The sequence below is a fragment of the Pholcus phalangioides genome, unplaced genomic scaffold (genome assembly GCF_987345545.1).
Source record: "Pholcus phalangioides strain wild (caught in Gottingen) unplaced genomic scaffold, Ppha-v1.0 ptg000003l_1, whole genome shotgun sequence".
NCBI classification, from domain to species: Eukaryota; Metazoa; Arthropoda; class Arachnida; order Araneae; family Pholcidae; genus Pholcus; species Pholcus phalangioides.
In genome coordinates this window covers 33,262,993-33,287,341 of record NW_028301596.1, presented here as the reverse complement: position 1 = coordinate 33,287,341, position 24,349 = coordinate 33,262,993, and the positions used below count along the sequence as shown (strand labels likewise).

Here is a 24,349-nt window from a genome sequence, read left to right as displayed (position 1 = left end):
TTTAACATGATATTCTGCTATATATTGTTAAAATTATGAACCAAAAACTAAAGTCAGTCTGTCGCATCTATTTGTCTAATTACAGTGTTTCATACGCGATATATCGAATGAAATTTCGAAAAATTCACACGTACATAAACAGATTTGCGTGTAACTTATGAGCATACCATAGTGCTTCGAATTTCAGTTTATAACCTGCACCATTACCAACTGATTGTACTGTAAAAATAACAAAACATTCCATTCGTGGAATTTTTTGCAATCGTGTTTGGAATATTACATGAATTTTGCTTAAAATTTGACATAAAAATGACTTTTTCATAGAAAAAGAGACACAGGTAGTCCAAAATTTATTTTCGTTTTCACCATTTTGAGACACTTTCTATCAAAAAATATTACTAAAGTTCACTCCAGTATCATTTTGTGAAGAAGTAACAAGAAAGGTAGCCAGATACCTCAAATCAGTACTTACATCAAAAGAGTGTAATAGACTAGAGTGCAACAGAAAAACGAAGAGAGATCGAAGCCTGAAAGCAAAAAGTTGTTTTCTTCTTCAATAAAATTCCTTATGTCACTTTTTTTTGTTGTTTTCAACTCAAAGGAAAGAAAAATGTATAAGTTCCATTTTTATTTTATTTCATAAGATATAAGATACATAGAAACAAGAAAAATATTTTCCGTGTTTCTCTTCGAGTTTCGCCCGTTTTGTTTCGATATTTTCCTCTCCAAAGTTCTCGAGTTTCTAATTCGTTGAAAGAAATTGAAGTAAGGAGACTTTCTTCTTTTAAATTCATGAGGAAAATGTTTCTCCTATGAGACTGTTTCTTAATATTCAAAGGATATGTTTTTGTTTTCCTTCCTGATTACTACACATGTAAATTAATTGTTCTTTTTTTTCTGATAGGAAATAGCCGATTTTCTTCTCCACATTCTTCCAAACAAATGCAAAACATCAACTTATGGAATTAAAGGAAGTAAATATCATGGAAGTATTATATTTATAATTTTTTTCTCAATCATTATACGTTTTTCTAAATCTGTCCAAGTCTTGTTAGTTGCTCTATAAATTGCTATTTTGATAGTTATTAAATCTCACTTTACCATATTCACTTTTGATCATTTTTTTACTGCTCCTAACCATCATTTCCAACTTTTCATCACTGTTGATCACCATTCCGTGATTTTTTACTCTATCGCTGTTTATCGCTTCATTGTAACTAAGTACACTGTTTCTCAAATTTCTTATCGCATTTAATCATCAGCTTCTCCTTTCTCTTGATTCCGTCCATTACTCTTGACCATGTATATCACTCTTGACCATATATATATCACTCTTGACCATATATATCACTCTTGACCATATCTATCACTCTTGATCCTATCCATCATTTTCTTGATTGCCATCTATCAATTTTTTATCTACACTGTTTATCACATTGTTTCATCGCTCTTGCGTATAACATAAATTTGGTACAAATACCTATCCTATCCCATCACTTTTAATCCCTTTCTTATCATTATCGCTGTTTGTCACTTTCACATTTCACTTTCTACATTGTTTAAATTTTTCTTGTCGTTTATCTATCGCCGTTACTCATTTATCATCCTTCATCATGTTCAATAATTTTCATCAAATGATGGCCACCGAAACCTTATCAACTATTATCTTGATCAATGTCAACAATTCTGATCACTCCCGATCAATAGCTTACATACTGGATTAATCATTACCGATACGTGTCAAGTCTATGAATATATCTTGAAAAATTGGGTAATGCAAGTCCTTTCAGACCTTTTTCAGATCTAAGTTGACTCCCGCTTTAACGAATAGCATTACAGTAAAAATCTCGTTGTAACGAAAACTTTTCTACAAGTTGGCATTGGAACAATGCATTGCGAATTCCGATATTACGAAATGAAACATCCGCTGTTGCGAATTCAAAACAATTTTCTGAAAATCAACATAAGAGTGCAGAATGTTCCAGAAATGATCCCGTAAAATTGGTTTCAGAGAATTAACTTACTGAACTGTTAGGAAGAAGAAAGGTGATTCTTCTATTGCTTGTGGGGGAAGACATTTTTCAACCAATAGGTCAAAAAAATGAAATAAAATCTACAGCAAGACATTAGAAAAGTTTCATATTTTTTTCTGTTTCACGTATGAGTGGCCTCAAAAGGAAACAGTTCACGATTAAGGAGATACAAGACGTTCAAATCAAGAAGATGACGAAATGTTTTTCATTACACCAAAAAATAGAGAAATTTACGTAAAGTAATTTCTAACAAACCGCATTAAAATCTGTTTGTTAGATAAATTTAAGCTCGTTGTTGCTGCTATTTTGGGTTCTGTCTCACTTTCACAGCTTGATGATGAAAAAGCTTAAATTATTACGAGGAAATTGTGGAAAAAATCACAAGCAAAAAAAGAAAAAATTCTGGAACTCTCAATCACTTCGAGATTCAAAGTGAAGAGTTCCCTGCAGAGAAGGGAGTAAAATGGCAAAACAGCTGATTTCCAGGAGTCAACGTCATTGGATCCTGTTCACCTTTTACTAATAGATGAGAAGGATTTACTTCTCATACCTTTACTTGACGAGTAAAAGGTAATCATTATTAATGCAGATTAGAGGATTTGCTTACAGCATTTCCTTTTACCCCAATGCTCATGCTTCTACTTCGACCCTTTTGCTCGTGTGAGCATTTCCTTCTTTTTATTAATACGGCTCATTTTTATACTGCGATTTTTATGATTAAAATGTCATGATTGTCTACGGGAAATAATATCTTCATTTCTAGTTTTCTCCGGGTTTGTTTTTCGTCACAAGCTGATAGTTAAAATGCCCCAAGGCGAACCAAATTTAATTCAATACTCCAAATTCTACACACACGTTTCTTATGATGTATTTGAGATAACTAAGTATACATTTTTAAATCCATCAATATTTATTGCTAGAAATATGAATTAATTGTTAAAAATGTCAAAATTATTGTCGTTTGGAACGATTATTTTAGTCCTTTTTTTTCCCCCCACATACCGTCCGAGATATTCTAAAATGGATGCTTATAAATGTTTGTGTGTGTCTTTCAAAGCACAATAAAAAATATGAATGATTTGATCAAAATCGAAAACGAAGGGGACAAATATAGCTCGTTTCAGTTTTGCAGTTGCTTTTCAATAAATTATACATTAAACATAATATTTTTCCAAATAATTTGATTAGATTCCCCAAAATGCATTTATTGTGTGTTTACGCTATTTAGAAAAACATTAACTGGAAACATTAAAGAAATATAATCTGTATTTTGAACGTACGTCACTTATCCCCTTAAAGAAAAGATTAAAATCATTTTCAGAAGTTGTTGCCAGCTTAAATTCTTCTATTTCCAGAATATACGAAATTTTACTTCTACCTAAAAATATTATTATTTTCTGACCAAGCTGAAGTAGTTATTCGTAAGATGGATATTCTAATCAAAAAGACGAAGCTGATTTGTCAATTTCTGCAAAATATCGCCTCGCCGTTTTTATGAATATCATCATTTGTATCGGAAATCACTTTTTTGCAAAATTCAGTTAATTAATGTTAAAAATTGAGCATATCATATTATAACATTTTCTCCTGAAACTTCTCAAAAATTAGCTTCGACACCGGTCTTTCAAAATGTGTCTGTACAGGTCAATCCAAAACATCTGGTCACCCTAGTTCACGGCAATAACGAAACTACATGTCCACTAACTTGAATCGAAACTTCTTTCAATGGTAAACTTAGTAGTAATAAATAAAACATGTGAATTAAATAACTCCCACATTAATTCAGAGTAATACATGTAGAATTCAGCAAAAAACGCGTTCAGAGAAGTATTTCGAAATCAGATAGATGGAAATAGAAATATTTACAGAAGTACGAAATCTTTTAAGGCAGGTATTAGAGTAAACATATTCAAAAAACCTTCACGGCATTTTAATAAATAACAACTCTGATTCCAGGAAACGGAACTGATGGTTGAAAAGGGGATGATTTTCACTCCAAAAGTTTTCAGTAAACTTAATACAATTAAATTTCCAATCAACACGCACAGCAGAAACTACGAGATCGAGAACAAAGACCTTCGTTTGTGCTGTGATGTTCAGAGAAAAAAAGAACGCCTGAGTATTGAGCTGAAGAAGATAGAATAAATATAAGAAAAAACTTCCGATCTATTCTAATTTGTCTGTTTAATTTCGTCACATCTCTTTTGTTTTGGAACTCGAGTCCATTACGTGGAAAGTTGTTGAGAGTCTTCGATTGAGAGTGTTCTGGTTGCGAAGAGAAAATATTTGCCAAAGAATTGGTTCAGAAACTGAAAAGATCTTTTCAGAATTAATCGCATTCCATGAGATGATTCTCAATACTACTACTCACTTCTCCGCCGTCATACGTACATTAAAGTGTTCAACATTATCAGAAATCCGAGTGAGGAGAGGGGCATGGAAACTTACCTAAGAAAGCCCTCTTAATGGATTTTCTGTAAGAAGAGCAGCTCAGCTTTTATAATTTAAATGAGGAAAGTTAACCATCGTTTGAGAGTATGATAGAGCCTTGTAACGACGACTTTTGTTCACGTGGAGCTTTTCATGTCATCGAATCCACCATGCGCCTCATCTTATCTCGTATAGATCTACACATAATGAGGTTCTCGTTGTCTAAATAAATTCCCCGGGTCTAAATGCGTGCTTTGTATCTCGAAAGTCTGATTCGAGTTCAACTTTATAGGCGACATGTGAGATAATAATGTCATGTTTTTGTTTAAGGCCGGGGTGTATTAGAAGACGGTTTGATTGCTATCCAATTTCAGCCAAACTGAAATTTGTAGGAATGTAAAACAACTTGAATGCACACACACAACCTTTAAAGATATACAAGGTGCATAGGTAGCAGGATTTATGGTATTTTACTGGTGAATTTTTTGTCCTAGATGCTTACTTTTAATTGTAACGTGTAGTACTCAGGCATATCATTCATGTTTCAAGGGGTATACGTATAGTTATCAAAATAAAAAAAATTGACTTTCCAGTCCCCCCCCCCCCAGTTACAAAGTTGCTGCCTTGTCTTACTTTCCACGTTTTTAATTACAATATTCACTGTGATATTTGAATTCAAATAATAGACGAAAGTTGTTTTGAAAAAAGCGTTAAATGCAGATAAAACCGTTTTGTGGTCTTATTAAGCGGCATGGAATGCATTGTCTATTATTTGTATGCATTACCGAATCGTCTACTATAAAAGTACATAATAGAAACGTTTTGTGGCACTAAAATGTGAAAATCTTGTTCAACAAAGTTGTTTCATATTACGTTATCCCAAGTTTTGACACTTGACTAAAAATATTGAATTTAATACGATTTAAAAGTTACCATGTATTCCATGATATACCATCTCCATCCACTCTTACAAAAATGTTGAAAAAGTAGATGGAGACATTTTGACTAAATTGGAATTTCAAATTCAAACAGCAGTTATAGGATTCCATAGGTAAAGATGTGGATGTAGCTGTCTCTACATGCCATTCGTTCAAGACATTTTCCAGAAACATACATAGTTTTCAGGACACTCCTTCTAGAAATGTGCCAATTACCAGCGTACTCATATGAGAAAAGACTGGAATTTGCGTGTTTTCGGGTGCGAAATCTTTCAAGCATTGCACGCTTTAGAGCTGCTTACACTTCTGTGTAATTTGTTATTTCCTCGGCTTCTACGATGTATTGTACGGAAAAAAAATATATTTGGCTTATTTACCTCAAATGTGTTAAGTAAGAAAAATCCCAAAAAAATTCAATGCCTAATTGATTTGAGTTGCTGTGAATTATTTCTGAAATTTAACTTCATATTCTTTTTGTTCTCTAGAACGTAAATAAGTAATTAATTTTTCCCCTTAGAATCAAATTCCGCTATAACGAAATTTTTTTATTGAATATTAAAGTATATAAAATCGGAAATTCCTTTATAACGATATTCCGTTATAACGAAGTGACTTCATCAGTCCCTTAGACTTCGTTACAACGGGATTCAGCTGTACTAAAAAACGGGGGAATATATTTTATTCTCACTGTATAAATATGTATTATTTTTTTTTAACTTTCACTTCAACTATAACACACGCATAATCCTTGAAAAGTCAGGGCTAAACGCCCTTAAGGTAAAAAAAAAAAGAACGAAGTAAAAAATAAAGCTCCCGCATTTGTGAAAGGGTTATATCACAGCCTACATGAGAAATAAAAATGGGTATACCAAAAATATCATTAATAAAACAATATTGAAAAATTAAAAATGAGCGGCTCAATTATTAGAACGAATCATACAAAATAAATTAACAATCACATCGTCTTAAAGCAAATTGATCATTTGCAAATTTTGTTTGACAACACGAGCAATTTATCCACGGACGAGGAAGAGACTAATTAGATCGGGACCAGCAGCGTATAGCCGATTCGAGATGTATTTTCGCCCATGTTTATTTATGAAGGAGTTGGTACACTAACCACTCACAACGTATGGACTTCTTACCGTAGTCATAAGTTTAACAGATCCATCTCATTTCATTGTGATCAGGAAAGTCTTTCAAAGACTGAAGTGGTTTTCAACAAACGAAGTATTGGAATGTCTTGTCGATACTGGAGACCAAGTGCAAAAAATAACTTATCATTAAAAATAAGTAAACTCTCGACAAAGTTCAAAAGAATAGTGTTATTATAATTTTCTTTTACATAAAAAAATGAATAAAACCGCCGCAAAAGACCAAAAAACTACACAATATTAAGCTTCTTTTAATGATAAAAGAATAAGTTTATTCTTTCTTCGCAGACGTTGTATCTCTTAAACCTCTTAAATGAACGTTTTACGATTATTATTTTTATCATGTCTTAACTCACGTAAAATAATTTTTTTTTCGTCTTTGAATTTGAGAGAAAAACAACTGCGTGGAGGGGGGGGAGGGGGGCAATAATCTCTACTTTACGTAATGCGTACGCAGGAGGCACTCTTTCTCCCTGTCCACGGCGATGCAACAATATAATTGGAATTTCACATTACCCTCATGTGAGAGTTTTTCGAAACCTTAATATTAATTGCAGAATTTGAAGTTTTTATTTATTCATTATTATTATATTAATATATTATTATTTGATTAATTATCCTGATATCGGTGTATAGAGCGCCATCTACCGTCAGCCCCGCTGAATCGGCTAACGGATACCCTGCTTAAACAAATAAAATCCTCGGACACCAAAATTTCCCCCTTGAGAGTTGAGACAATAATAAAATAATATTCAAAAGTATTGAAGCTGTCTTCAACACGTACATTTAATTATTCCCTGTTGAGCCAATAGAGGGCGCTAACTTTCCTAATAAAGAGTAAAAATATTAGGTATGGTGTGATTGTAATTAATTTTCATTTCATTTTTTTTTTTAATGTCTGACTTATTCGAGGAGCTTCATTAATACTAATCCTTCATCATTTTCAAATTTACAATCTGCACTGACATTATAAAATGGCAATTGAATTGTTCCTCGATTAATAGTAGAATATTGTGGGCTGAAATTAGTGATATCCGATTAAACGGGGGTCTCTGTACTACGTTACGTATGATGCGAATATTTTTTTTCTTACATTCGAGTTTCTCGGAAATTTAAATGCGTGCTGTAGCCAAGTTTGACAAGTCATTGGCCAAAGATCCATTTTCAGAGTACCGTATTTTCTTGCGTATAATCCGCGGTGGAGCATAATCCTCTAGCGAAATTTGAAGAAACAAAAAAAACAACTTATATATATATATATATAATCCGCGGCGGCACATAATCCGCAGAATTTAAAAAATAAAAAAAAAATTTGTCTAGTGTTTCAAAAATCAATCCATTAGTTCGCTAATTAATTAAATTTATTTACGAAACAATCGCATTATTTAAACACAAAACAAAATTTACAGTTCAATCAAAAACCTTCAAATTCAGACTCGTTTGAATCTCAATTGAATAAGCGCATCAGTTCATCTAGTTCGAAAGAGTCATTGTAATTAATCATCAAGAGGATTTTCATCTTCAGAGTCAGAGTCACAAGTGTCTAAAGTTTTAAGTTCGCATTTTGGGAATAAACACTTTATAGTTTTTAGTCACCTCTCTTTCCAGTCATCACTAACCCACTGACATCAGCATAGGAAGACAGTCGTAAATTTCCGCCTTTTTTATAAAAATTTATTCCTTCAGTCATCCACTTTTCCCAATAGGCTGTAACATTGCTTTTAAACGATTTGTTTATTAATGAGTCTAAAGGCTACTACTACTACTACTAAACCGCACATGTACCTCGTCCATATTCCTCGGCGGAACTTCTAATGAATTGGTACACGTTGGAATGTGCGTGTTGGACACATGTTGGACAGCCGCACACCACTCCATGTATTCGGCAGAGGGTCCGTGACTGCTAGGAGGTATAGAGAGGAGATCTTAGAGCCCTATGTTCGACTTTTGAGGGGCGCAGTTGGCCGTCGGTTCCTGTTCATGGACGACAACGCTCGCGCACATCGGGCTCACCTGGTCAACGATTATCTGGAGAGTGAGGATATTCGGCGTATGGATTGGCCAACCAGATTTCCTGACCTAAACCCTATAGCACATGTCTGGGACGCTCTTGGGAGGGCAATTGCATCTCGCCATCCCCCTCCGAGAGCCATCCCGGAACTGAAAACTGCGTTACTGAAGGAGTGGGGCTGATTGCCACAGGGACTCCTCAACTGCCTCGTGTCCAGTATGCCGTCGCGCTGTACGCGGTAGCCCAGGTCGATAAGATACTCGCCTAAAGTATCAAAGGATGTTTAGAGGTGTCGCGACTTCGACACCCGGTTCGTCCTTGCCAGAAAACTTTCCTGACACCGGGGTACAACAAAAACGGCGACATAACCGCAGAAAAAATTGCTACCGCAGGGAGTCCCCATCGAGGGGTTAGTGCACCGACCTCTCGATGAGTATAAAAGAACAAGCCTGCCGTTCGGAATCGGCGATAAATTGTAGGTCCCGGTCTAATTAGCCCTCGTGTGCAGAAAATGACCGTGGTGCGACAAAAATGATCAAATGATCAAATAAAATAAAATGGTGCAAAAACACTGTATGAACTTTTAAATTCGCGAATTGTACATAACATAATATACTCTGGAGAATTATTTGTACATAGCTGGTGCAAAACAACATGTACAGAACAGAAATAAAAGAATATACATCATTAAAAAACTGACTTAGCCACATTGGTAGGGAAAGTAATACAAGGCTAGGGGAAACTGCACGCATATAGGAATTACATCCCAGTCCATGTAACTCGATGATGACAAGGAAAAATAGTACACATCCTAGTTCATCATTTACTGCCTGGGGGAAGAAAACACATCACTCCAGTTTCTCCCACCCGTTTCATCAGCCTTCAGGCTTTCTATATGCACAAAGGATGCTTGAAATTATGTTATTGTACGTTCCCACACCGAGTAGGTAACGCTTTAATCATCCGGTGAGAGAAATGGAAGCCGTTCGAAATAAGATATAACTATTATGTTACCAGTCTTATTTACTTTGTTGTTCATAAACATGGTCGTAAACATGTAATTCTAGCTCATCCATAGCCTTCAAACTAGCATTTATAACTGGCTCTTTGCTTCCAGTTTCTACACTGTTTCATGTTAATTAGCCCGAGTGTACGGTTGATCGCGATTTCCTTTAAGAATGGAAATATTCGCCGAGACTTTCACAGTTGGAAGGGAGGGAAATCATTTGAAGCAATGAGGTTTTAAATTTCTGTATCTTTAAACCTAAATTCGAGATTGCAATTCGACATTTTTAAGAGCCTCGTTTTTTTTTCTCCTATGAAAGTTGAAACCCATCGCGACGGCTGTTTAACGGAGAAACCAACGATAATGGCACAGAAGGGACCATTCCTTTTATATTAAATGTCTTAGGAAAAGTGTTACGACTCTCTTGGGGATGTACGAGTAGCAGCTGAAATCTGAAAGTCCGATTCTATCGTATCTGTTATAAAACTTTTTACTTTTGTCGTTCTTTTTCACGATAAGCGAACACCAGAATGGGATAAGAAGAATTCAAAGTCTTCTTATAACTGTACTTGAGTTTTATTTTGCTTTCTCTTACGTTTGCTCTGTATGATTATTTGCTTCCTATCATGTTACTAATTCCTAACTAATTCCTACTTCCTAACTGTATACTTAATTATCTGCCCCTATGTTGTCTATGATTAATGTCTTGGTTAAACAGTCCAATGTTCCTAACGTAATATTACGCTGGACGTTCTATGGAAGAAATACAAATACAGTCATTTCGCGATCTCAAATTCCTCGAATATCTGCTTAAGTCGAAGTTTTTACTCAACCCCAGAGCTTCTTCCGTATTTTAGTGTTATAATTTTCCTTCAACTCAAAGTTTTCTTCCTTCAACCCTCTATATACGATATTGTGAAAAGTAGAATATGAAGAAAGTTATAATGAAATAAAAGTATTAAATGTAATTAAATGAAAGTATTAAATGTAATCAAATGAAAGTATTAAATGTAATTAAATGAAAGTATTAAATGTAATTAAATGAAAGTATTAAATTTAATTGAATAAAAGTATTAAATGCAATTAAATAAAAGTATAAATCATAAATAGTTATCATGTAAATTATTTGGTAAGTCATTTCAGTACTAATTAAAGGCAAAAAAAAACAATGTTTTTCAAATAATTAGCAAGTGTAAAACCAATTATTTTACCTGGTGCATTAAAGTACCGTTAGGATAAAGAAGTTAAACATTCTCAAAGTTTTCGGGAATGAAAGAAATTTAAAAATGGCATTTAGCAATATAATTTATCATTTGGCAATAGAATTTAGTATATGCGAATGACTTTTTCACGAAAGAAAGACAAAACAGAGACTGTCAAAAATCATTGCATTTTTTGACAGGAAATAATCGTGTGTGTACACTTTATTTCATTTACACGAGAATCGTGTATGCCTCGGTTTCCATAATACAGCATGTACTTCTCTAGTTTATTTCTAAATCTTCTCATTCGATAATTAAACATGATTGAATTAGAATAACTTCATCTTATCTTTCGAATTTCTTCATCTCAAGTGGTCTGACGTATTTTACTCTGATACGGTATTCGTAAATAGCACTGTAAAGATTTCGAAATCTTACTTCACCCCACTCTGAAATCGGAATTTCAGAGTTAAGTAAAGCTAACGATAACTCGAAATTATTTGTCGGCCGCTGCACATTCGAGTTACCGAGATTGGACTGTATATTTCTTCGAAAAAGCTGGGGGGGGGGGAGTATTCTATTCGCTATAAACTATTAATAAAAACATTTAAAATTATCAAAAAGATTAAATACGATATTATTATTTAATATCACGTGATAAAAATCACGTGAGGTTGAACAGAAATGTGTACCGTGATATTCATTGTTTATTGTTACGCGCGATATACCTGCTACACTATGAGAGGCATCACGCGGTGGGTGATACAACTGGGTTACTTTTCCAACCATCGCTTTGCTTCTGCTTCACGACATCCGGTGGAACGCGAATCGTTTACGGCGGCCTTGACCTTACTAACTGGACGCTGCTCATGGTATGCGCGTAGCAAAGCTACGGAGGGACCATGGAGTGTCTTGAAGTGTTCTCCATCAAAGTTCGCTCGATATAACGACCGGTCCATCGCGAAATCTACGCTCCACAGCCGCTCCACGACGTGACGCGTCGATACCCCCAGGGTCGACCCACGACTTAGACTGCTTTCGCGTCTCTTTATATAATTTTTTCACATTACGTTATGATGATGCGATCATTGTTGCGATCGACAATGGTCCTCTGAACTCACTGTTAGACAGCACTAGACAACAAAGTGTGCTTTGTTGTGTTTCATCAACAACAGCATTGTCAGACAGCTAGTTCACACGACTGGCTGTTAGTTGTTTAGAACCTCTCGTGTCTCATCCCCGAAGATTTTTTTTTCTTCTTCGAAACTGTACATGAAATCGGTCATGGAAAGACTGCCATCATCACTCATGTGAAATGGAGAAAAAAACATCAAGCAAGTGTCACAAAACGTCAGTGTTCTTCAAAAATTGACGCTTTTTTCCCTTCAGCTTCCGATGATTTTGGAGTCATTCGCGTAGAATGTTTGTTCACAGCGTTTCTAATTGAGCACGATATTTATTTTTTTAGATCACTATTTTGAAGTTTTTGCCTCCAATTTCACTTGTTTTTTGCGCAGGGATTTTATTCCCAAGGGTTTAACTTCCATGTGTACAAAATCCCTATTTTAATTTGACTTCACTTTTTTCAGTAGGGAATTTATTCCCTTCGCTTTAACTTTTATACGTGGAAAATCCCTATTTTATTTGGAAAAATCCCTTTCGTATTTATTAAGGAGTGGTTTTAGCATAAAAGGGTTCGCGCGAAAATCTTCCGAATTTTCATTTTCAAAAGTTGACAGCTATGCTACACATATATAGCAGCTGTATTGGATTAATTCCATTTCATGAGAAGAAAAAGAATTGAAATTTCGGAGAAAAAACTTAATATTTTTCTGCCAATTTTTTTCGAGAAAAAAGCTGATTACCGCATCGTGACGGTGGTTTGATGGGTTGCCATAGCTAACGTGGACCAAATCATCAAGAAAAAATACGCCAACTTGACGATGGTGATCCTGATTCATGTCTTTTGTTATCGACTTGGGCGGGCCAGATATAACCAGCCTTCACGAATTGACCGAAAGTTGGATATTGTCCTGGTCAATATTTAACGAATTTGGCCAATTCACGAAGTGTCCGGCCTCGTCGCGAATTTCGGGCTCAGGCACTAACATGGATTGGACTCCCAATTCGTTTTTTTGAAAGCGTCCTAATTTCTCGCATAGTTACTTTAACTTACTGTATTATGTTTAAATTCAAATGGAGCACACCTATAACCCTTTATATCTCCCCCCCCCTCCCGCCCAATTGATGATTTTTTTCTTGTTTATGGAGAGCAATTTTGGCTACTATTAGCAAATATCCATAATTATTGTTGTGTGTTTATAATGGCTATAACTAGCCATGAGTGTTCTGTTTCGGCCATCCCGATTTTGATTTGCCTGAGCAGCGTTTCTCAGCTTTTTTGAAGCTGGAGGGCTCACTTGAGCCATCCAGCCGAAGCAGCAGTGGCCCAGCAACTGAGCTGGCCACACGGACATGACGAGGGCTCACCCGAGCTAATCAGCCGAAGCAGCAGTGGCTCAGCACCTGAGCTAGCCACTACAGAGCCATTAAACAGATCAAACTGCCCAAAAAGGGCACGTGTCGCGTAACCACAAACTAAGTCAGCACCGCACCCAATAGAGGCAACTGTCGTGCCGATAGCGGTTTCAAATAATATGAGATGCTTCTATTGTGTAAATCCTGTAAATATTTTTGAAATGATGAATAAAACACCCTGGGAAATGGCGGAATCGAGTGAAGGGGGGTGGGGGCTGACCGGGGGCTGCTTCGGCGTCTGCTTGGTTTTGTGGGCCCCTCCTGGGCTTACCCCGGGGTGAGGTGGTTGCAAGTTGCTCCGGACGATGGAGGTAGGGTGCCCGGACCTCAAGGCCTGGAGCCCCAATCATAGGGACCGAGGGCTGGGGGGCGCCGTACCGGGGGGGGTCTCGGAATCCAGGCTTCCGGCCCGGCGCACTCAGCTCTCTCCAGTGTGGTCCAACACCCCTCGGGGTAAAAGACTTATATCCCTCATGAGCCTGGGCCACCACTGGTCTTACAGTTACAGCCTTTCTGAACAATACAAATTTCTAAAATAACAAATTTAAATAATTTCAATTGTAACAATGAGTAATAAATAATTTAAGTAATTTCTGGCAGACAACTAATTTAAAATGTGTGGTCTTGATTTATTACACTCACACCAATGTGAATATCATTAATGTTAGTACAAACGGCGACCTGACCGCAGAGAAAGATTGCTACCGCAGGGAATCCAACACCGAGGGGATAGCGCACCAACCACTCAGTGAGTGTAAAAAAAAGGCTGCCATTCGGAATTGGCAATAAACTGTAGGTTCCGGTCCAATTAGCCCCTAATGTACAGAGAATGACAGTGGTGTGAATAAAATGATCAAATTAATACAGTGAACCCACTGTCATTTAACTAAATACAATTGGTGTGTATGTAACTAAATACAATTGAATCATTTCCATTGAGCCGGATTTAAGTTTTCAGGTCTGCCTGAGGACCATTGATTGGGAAGCACCGCTATTCAGGATTTTATCAGGGTTTTTCAACCTCTAGAAAAGTACGATTCATGTTATATGTTTGAAACCGTGTCACAGGCCACTTAGATGTGCCGCGGCCGCTTGAGTGATCTGGGTTTGGGTCGTGGATCACTTAAGAGATGTGGACCTGCACAGTGGGCCACGTAAGTGCTCTGAAACTAGGCCACTCCAATGATCTGTAATATGTCGCTGGTCACTCTTTAGAGAAGTGAAATTAAATCGGTTCACATTTAATGGATCCGTAAACGGGCTGCTTACGTGATCTGAGACTGTCGCGGGTGAATAAAACAGCGAGTCTGTATGCTGTGGTTCCCAAGTAATCAGGAAATGTGCCGCAGACTACTTGAAAGATGTGCAACTACCTTAAAAATAACCTGTAACCCGCCCGCGATTCCCTTAATTGATCTCGGAATATACTGCGGGTCACATAGTGTGCCATTTAGTTCCCTTTCACTAAATTCATTTTGTGGTCACGAGCCACATCAGATGACTCTGAGGGCCACGAATATGGCTCGCGGGCCATGGATTGAACTCCTATGATCTAAACGAAGCAAGCCCTTTATCTGCTACTAATTAGACTTTTATGGTTGTGATATGGCTAGTTTTTTGAGAGTTTTAGCATCAGTTAGGGGAGTTTTGTCAATGTCCCGTAATATCTCGTTTTGGACATCTCCAGATATCGATTAAATATGGTCTCGCTGCCATATAGATATAAAAAATAATACAAATGAGTAAAAAATTAAAATTATGTAGACTTACGCATTTACTTCTGTGAAGGATATGCACCAATGTAAATATCATTAATATTAGTTGAAAACAATCTGATAATTTTCATTTTAATTTTCTAGTCTGACTGAATACCATTGATTGAGAAACGCTGCTATATTCAGGATTAAATAAAGCTAAGCCAATAACTGGAATTTATTTGCCCCTGATTTTTATTTGTGCTCCTTTTTCCATTTGAGTGTTTTTGAATGAACGTACATTTGCAAATTGGACCAGAGAAAAATTCATATTTTTCACTAAAAGTAAACGTTAATATCTTTATTTTTAAGTACATCAATGAAATTTGTTCTTCCCTTAACTAGGAATTATTCAATATAAAAACTGTTTTATGTTCCGCTCTTGAATATTCAATTTTTGTATTAGTGAAATATGAAAGCTATCATTTTTTTTATATACATACATAAAATATGTAAAACAAATTTTAATATTTTTAAGAGCAATAAGAAATGTTTTATAGTGATAGCTATATCAGGCTACAACTAAAAAAAAAATGTTCGATAAGGATCGTAGCATTAGATAATTTCGCGTAAATGGGCTTTATAGTTCGCAATTTAAGAGTATCGTAAAATTTGAATCTGAGAAAAATTTTACTGCTTTTAATCCGGGACGGAGAAGGTACTGGAAGATATATGGTTTAAGATATCAATGTAGGGACATTTAAAATGCATATCGAATAAAAAAATCCTACAAAAAAAACTGAATTCATAAAGGTTATTAAAATATCTTTCCGGTGGAGACCAATAGAGTCCGCTCAAAAGATTACATTTACGTTAATGGTGAAGATCTGAATATCATTGATTTCACTTTGGTATCACTAGAACGTTCGCATGATGAGCCATCCATGTTGTGGAACCTATTGCATCTCACTCAACTAAGAGCTCAATAATAAGAGGTGATTCAAGTATTACGTCAGCATCGAGGGGGGGGGGGGGGAAGGGAGTTTCAGATTTGCTGACTTTTGATGGCAAGAGGGGAGGGGGTTTGTAGGTTGCTTACGTTATCAACCACCCCTTTTTGAAGATATGACATATTCTGAGCTGCTGACGAAATTTTGCTGACAGGGGGGTCAGTGTTTTGCTGACTTTTGCTGACAATGGGGGGGGGGTCTAAAATGGCTAAAAATCTACTTACGTAATACTTGAATGGCCCCTAAGCTTTCATATGGCAATTATGCTTTAAAAACCTCCCCCAATGTATATGTACATCACAAAAATGGACAATTTTCTTGATTTTGATAGCTCAATAACGATAATTATTCCTTTTACCCTTAGGCTGCGCTCATACTCGGACGAAGAGGTACGAGAACTGTGACTAGGAAGGAAAAATCGCATAAAGGTGGGGGAAGAGATGTCCTCACATAGCCAAGAGGAAGAGGAGGATAGAGGAAATGACCAGAGAGATTCTGAAGGGTAAGGGTTTGGTGATGATTATCCCTCCGCAGAAGCTCTGCTTTTTAATTAGAAAAAAGAGAGGGAGAAAATAAAGATAGAGAAAAAAAGCCCAATCAAAACAGATAGAGGTTAGAGGTGAAAACAAACTTGTTTGTTCGAGTCGCGCACCTCGTGGAGTTGCCTCTTTCTCTCCTTTGTGCCACTCCTCGGGTACGTACGGTGTATAACAAAACAATACAACTGTTTTCGTCACTATAATGTCTATTCTCCATCCTCGTATCTCTTGGTCCTTTCACTATGTGCGCGGTCTTGAGCTGCGGGATTAGTCGGAGAAAATATGCTCTCAGTGCGGCAGAGTAAAAAAAAATCCCTTTTTCAGTTCTCTTCGTGAAAGGTAGATGGCGCTCCTACTAAGATGCTTCATAGATACAGCTATAAATCTTGAAACTGATGTCCTTATTCATATTTTTAACTCGATTTGACCTCTAATAGGCTCTTGACCAGTGTGATTTTTTTTCCCAGTTACGGCACCGGGTGCCACATCGTGACAGATTTAGGTTTCATGGTGCCCCAGACTATTAAAGTAATGAGGCCAATTATAGTATATCCGACTCCAGCGATCAAAGACAAATTGTTGCTGTTTTTTGTAATGTGAACGTTTGTAATGCGAGGTAAAAAAAATTTTCAACTTCCTTCTTCTATATGTTGAAATTTGATCTTTGATCAATTTCTCCAAGAAAATAACAGTTTGGAGGTTTTTGAGCCCTTTTCAGACATCGATGCCCTAGGCTGCAGCCTGTCTAGTCTATAGGGAAATCTGGCACTGCGCCAGATGAACGATTATCAATTTATTGATAGACTATGAACAAAAATCACTCCGGAAGATACATGCTATATGAAGGAGCATCAGGGCCGCATTTATGTATTCCACAGGAGCATCACAAAATTCACATGTTATAGATGCACGGGAAAGCTGAACAGTTTTCCATAAAAAAAAAATATGAACAAACAAACAATTAAATGTACATTAATGCAAAAATTAATGAAAGTTTCGAATTAATGAATATTTAAAACAAAGAAATTAAATTTAATAATTAATTCCAAGAATAATGAAAGTTAGTACCTAATGAAAGAAATAATCCGAAAACGAATGTGATTACACATAATTGATGGGTCAGAAATAAAAATAATTGAAATAAATAATCTCAGCAACTATATAAAAATTCGCGAAAAAATGAAAGAAATAATTCCAGATATAAAAGAGATAATTAATTCTGAATTCCAGAAGTGGTAAAATCCCTCAACATATACAGGGTGATTCAAAACTCACTGTACAAAATTTAGGGAACGAAGAAAACACAAAAACAAAACAGAATCACATAGGAATGTATGCCCGGAAACCCCAACTTGATCAACTGTAGGATAAACGAAGATGCAGAAGCGACAAGCCAATAATGTTGCCTTTGCCCCCCCCCCGGCTTTTGAAAATACACTAAAAATGGTATATATATATATATATGCAAATATATACATACATTGAGTACATGTGCTTTGCTCCCCCCTGGAAAATGTTTGCCTCCCCCCCTACCCTCCTGGAAAAAGTTTAAATGACGACCCTGGCTTGATGTCAAGTTATGCTAATTGAATTCAGTTCAAAAGTTAAAGGTTATATGCTGAAATTGCAACCTGTGTATTGGAATTATATGACTTTGACGTCGCGGATTCCTGGAATCTCTACAGATGCTGCAAATACCTATCACATGCCGCTCCGGTCACATAGTGATTGAAACTTCCGATTCAACAAGTCAATGTTCGAATTCTATTCAGGAATTGAATGCACTATTTGCTCAGCCGCTTGGAATCGGCTTCAAATTAGAATTCCTGGTCTGAATAGTCAATGGGAGTAAATGCACCTCGGCCACGAGAAAATGAACCGATGTTGTCTATCGGTATAGATCGCGTCCGGGATATACCGATTCGCGATAACAGGAATAAGCGTATGTAGTAAATATTCTATGAAGAGTCATCTTTTCACATCGTCACCACTCTTTAGGGCAACTTTTTTCCGGCCCAGAATCTTTTTTCATGCATTTATTGCTAGTTTTTCTGCAATTAAACTGCACTTGCATCCAGCTTTTTTATTGGAACACTCTTTTTTGGTCAACGGGGGGATACTGTAGTTTCGTTTTTCCTTTGCTTGTTTAATAGATTTAGTAGTAAATTTTTGCGCCGAAAATATATCTTCATAGAGGAATTACTGCAAGAAATTAGTTACAATTATTTAAATTATTATGTTATTATTATAGTCACAATGCAGAATAACAACAGATACGTATTCTCTGAGAATGAAGATGCTTATTCAATTTACATGTTTTGTACGGCTAATTTTGCTTGCAGTAAAATGAATTATCATAAACAAAATATATCTTTCATTTACTGAAGCAATCAATTCATTATTGAATAATATTTTTTTTTCTCAAAAATGCAGCAGTGTATTAAGTTTTATAAATTTATCACTTTTACCAGCGATTATGCATAATAGTCAAAAAGTCTCGCCACAGAGAGCAACAGTCCTACAACGATAAATCATTCAATCATAACACTTCACTCATAGTTAGAAAAACTGGTGGCAGATGGCAGCACTACACATAACAAGCATTACAGAGAAAACAAAAAACTTCACGTCAGGTTTCACTACACGCACATTCCCGCATGTACCGATTCGTTGGGGGTTCCGCGGGGGGGGGGTGGTCGGGGTGCATGTGTGGTGTGGCAGTAGTAGGTAGGGCCTCCAAAAAATAGCTCGGGGATCCATGATGTTCTTAAGTCAGCCACCTCGTTGGGCAGTTTGCCTGTTGTGGCGTTGTATTTGTATTTGTATAAATGTAATTGGTGAATTTGATAACTATGAAAGGAATTCCCAATGAGTCTAATATGTGTTATGAATTCAGTCGGACCCCGATATAATGATAATAAATTTCACAACTGTACCCCCATATAATGATAACAAATTTTGCAATTTACCCCGAAAAATTATAATAAATTTCGCAATTGTACCCCGATATAATGATACAATACACGTATGAATTATCAGGTATAGTACATCATATAGTACGATTTATCATGTTTACAACGACGCGAACGCTTGGGTATTATGCATAATTACCTGTGAAACTAATAAGTCTAAGGAAATTTATAAAATTTACCAACGACCTTAGGTACTATGCATAATCACGGGTAAAAGTGATAAATTTAGAAAAATACATCAAATTTGCGAACGACACTTGGGTACTGTGCATAATCGCCGGTAAAAGTGATAAATTTGGGGAAATTTATCAAATCAAACTTGCCAAAATGCTCGGTGATTATGCATATTAAACATATTGTTCACATTTACCGTAACACACACACACAGCTATATATATATATATATTTATTTATTTATTTATTTATTTGTATTCATATTTTTTTTAAGATATTTATTTTATAATCTTCAAGGTAAAGTTATTTAGTACTGTAGCTTCCAGATTATATTCTATAAGACGAAGTAGTAACTTCCGAAAATTTCACATGCTATTTTCTCTGCTATTTGTTGAAGGTAAAGAAATAGAGTTCCATCTCATCTATCTTTCCAGGCACAAACATACAAATACATCCATTTGTCTAGATGCAACTCCACATGCTCTCCGGTGCCTCTGAGTAGGAAATATATTTCCGGATCATTATATAAATAGCGCGACACCTCAAGGTAAAAGAAGTGTTGCTCAATATGCCACACCAGAGCCGAACAAAAGGGCTTCATTTGTAAGACTAAACCTGTCAGCATCTGAAAGGCAAAACGAGAGATAAAGAGCACGGAACACCCGAGATCAAAGCAGCTGTCTCTCCAATACCCACGAGTTCATTAATTTCGATTCTTGCCTACGCGAGCAATGTTTGCGCGCCTATCATTTCCCACGTTTCAACTCAAATGATTTTGTACAGAATAGCCCATTTTTTCCTCCCTTTTTTGTCGTTTTGTTTCCCCAGAAAGAATTTCTTTGGAAATAACTACTACAAAATAAGAGTATATCGAATCGTGTTCGTTTTGAAATTTCCAAATTCATGCTTCATTAACGACCTATAAAGAAGGTAATTATCGATGTTGAAAACTAAGGTTTTGAAACGTTAACAACGTAGGAGGAAACAATTTTTCCGTTAGAGACATTGTTTCCTCCTAAGCACTGACGGGAGCTTTAACGTGGTTATCAAATCACAAAAAATTTATTCGTTTTTGATATTAACTTTATTAATCGTTTTTATCTCACAAAAAATTTAAATTAATTTCATATATAGTCCACGCCGCTTAATGTGATCACAGGGGAACTCTGGGTTTATGATAGCAATAGCCGAATGATAACTATATCCGGAGAAAATCCCGTTTGCAAGTGCGGTGACATACATTGGTCGAACGGGAGGTACGGTAAACGGATCTTGGTGAAAAACTGGAAAACTGTTTTTCTCTCCCGAATAATTGATTGCGAAACTGTCAATCGTTCCATTTTTTTTTTACTCTAAACTCTTTTACTTTTCTTAACATAAAATCCTGTGCATTTTTCCTGCATATTCAGTCATTGTGAGGCACTGAAATTGAACTGTCTAACGCAGCGTTTCTCAATCTATTGTCCGCGACGATGGCGTAGGTGGCCCGCAGGTAGACTTAATAAAATTATTCACCCGTTGCAATTGATATTAGTAATATCCATATGGGTTCAAATAAAATAACACCTTCATCCTTTATGGGGGTGTGGCATCATCGGGATGAATGCGGAAAATTCTGATGCTAAAAATATGGGATATCACAAAATTTTTCCAAAAATTTCAATTTATTGCTTTAAATGCAGTTTTCTAATTACTGCTGAAATTTTTCATGGTGTAGAAATAAAGTGCTGAAAATCGCAGTAACTAAAGATGCATTTCACGAAAACATTCAAATGATCCGATGATCATATTTCACTGAGGGAAAAATGAAATTCGGCTAACAGGGATCTTGAATAATAAGATGTAAAATATACGTTACAAATACAACACCACAACAGGCAAACTGCCCAACGAGGTGGCTGACTTAAGAACATCATGGATCCCCGAGCCATTTTTTGGAGGCCCTACCTACTACTGCTACACCCCCCCCCCCCGGAATGTGCGTGTAGTGAAACCTGACGTGAAGTTTTTTGTTTTCTCTGTAATGCTTGTTATGTGTAGTGCTGCCATCTGCCACCAGTTTTTCTAACTATGAGTGAAGTTTATGATTGAATGATTTATCGTTGTAAGACTGTTGCTCTCTGTGGCGAGACTTTTTAACGGGGAAATCGGCTTGCATTTGCGCCTTGAAGTTGGGAACCACAGAAAACCAACTTCAACCGACCACCACTGTGGGGTTCGAACCCGGATCCTCGCATCGCGAGTCCGTCACTATAACCACTCGACCACCACAGCGGCGCCCTGCATTACCCATTGTCATCAAAAACATTGTCACAAGTAGTAATCACCGATCATAATTAAAATTCCAAAAAATCGAGGACAAAATTATTATTCTATTATTATTAAAATAATTATCATGTAATTTGCATTGTGGAAACGCTGTGTAAAAACAATGATAAAACGGGACAAATGCATAAAAAAACGAAAACAACAGGAATGACCCGCAGTACTGGACGCAAGTGGTCCGTCAAGTTGTTTCAGACATTTCACTGGTCATTGTTTTGAGAAAGGTTGATAAACACTGGTCTAAAGTATCTCATGAATCATGGTACTTTCTTAATGTACAATTCGTTTCGTAGATCCCTTGAGAAAAAGCCTTTCGGAAGAAGAAATTTGAATCTAGTCAACTGAGGAAAACTGATCCAAAACTGAAGAAAACAACTTTTTATTTTTGTCCTACATTTTCCTTCACTATAGGAAGGCCATTGCAAAAGCAGCTCCACTCGTTCATGGATCACATGGATCACTACGGACCGATCACGACAATCAGTACAGAAATGTTTGTCAACAGGGGAGGCCAAAAGCAGAATGTTTTACATTGTTCTGCAACGAACCCTCGGCTGACTGGAAATATTCTGCAATGAAAATTCCCATAATAATGTTGCTACAGTTTTTTTTTAAATTCTTCCAGATTGTTCGGCGTCGCAAATTTCGGCGAATTCTGCTTTGGGGAAAGGAGGGAGGAAAGAACATCTTCTAGAGCAGGGGTTTCCAACATAAAAGCTTTCGCGGATCCCTCAACAGTTATAAAGCAGTTCCGCGGAACCCTTGATGATTATGAAGCTCAGGGCTCAACCGAGCACTCGGACGCACTTGGTAGCCCACCACTCAACTGTCCACAAGATCTGTGTACGTTACTCGAAGGAGGGCAAAAGCTGCGCCGTATGGGCAACTGTCGTGAGGCAGTGCACTGAAAACAACTCCAATTAGACAATGCTCGTGAGACTGCAAACCTTTGCAGACTGGGCCACGACTGGTCAAATGTCACGAGGCAACTTTGTGTATTATGTGTGATGTATATATTTTATATGATCGTTTTCGCGTCCCGGGGGACCCAGAAGATTTGTAGGTGTGGGGGGACACTCATACTTCCGGAACAACACAATCGGTAGTAAATTGCTTAGGGCGATAGACTGGAGTTGTGCTCGGTTTGAATGAATGAATATATGTTCCATGGAACCCTTGACGTTGTAAGGCTGTTCGACAGAACTCAAACTAATTTTTAATATTTCTCTAACTCACGTGGTATCCTCAAGGCCGTCCTGGCATAATCATGGGACCCCGAGTAAAATGATATTCTGGGGCTAAATCTCCTAATTTGCATACTTTATTCTCAAAATTTCCAATAAAGAACAGCTTTACGAGTATCAATGATTAGAAAATTCTTTTCAGTAGAAGCTCTCCCCGTTCTGGGATTTTTAAAGTTTCGTCAAAAATCAGAACGTAAATCAAACGCCATGGATTTATTCCGCGGAACCCCAAAAAAATCTCTCACGGAACCCTTGGGTTCCGCGGAACACCAGTTGGAAATCTATGTTATATGTCACTATCGAAGTTAGAGAGAAAAAAAGAAGTTAGTTTGGTTAAACCACGGGGCTTCAACACATGACCCGGGGGCCAAATATGGCCGGCCGAGCATTTTTAGAAAATAGCTGCTTTACGTGGGAAAACGAATAAATACCGAAAAAAAACACTGGAAAATTTGTGCTTCTGTGTTTAAAAACTGTAGGATACTTTCCAGATTCAATAGTAAAAAAGGCTGTGCATTTCATACATTAAAAGGGCCGTCGTGATGAATTCGGGGGGACCTGGAGCCAAAACACGTTTTTGAGGAATATGTTTTCATTTTGGATACATAATTCGAGAGGCCAAATTCGGCATTCAAAAGGCACACGTAGCTACGGAATTTTAAAAAAAATGCTAAAAAAAATCACCTTAATGCAAGAAATACTTTTAGAATAATTTAAAGAATTAATTTCATAATTTATATAGAAAAAAACCTTTAATTAATTGAAAAATAGTTACAGAATTACTGAAAGGAATTATTGCAGAATTATTGAGAGTAATTTCAGAATCGTTAAAAGATAATTTCAATAATTCATTAAAAAAGAATTTTTGAGAAAGAAATAATTTCATAATCAATGATAATTTCAAATGAATGGAAAAATAATTTTAGATTCGTCGAGCGAATTTCAAATTTAATAAAATAAATAATCAATTAAAAAGAATTAATGAATCAATGAATTAATTAATTCTTTTGGATTAATTAATGAATTATTACTTTTAACGATTCTGAAATTACTCTCAATAATTCTGCAATAATTCCTTT

At 36.4% G+C, this 24,349-nt stretch overlaps 1 protein-coding gene across 1 annotated transcript in view; it reads right to left on the bottom strand.

Moving 5' to 3' along the window:
* Positions 1 to 24,349, bottom strand: part of LOC149088442 (uncharacterized) — a 153,676-nt gene that overhangs the window by 128,471 nt on the left and 856 nt on the right. The gene's annotated exons all lie outside the window — the stretch shown is intronic.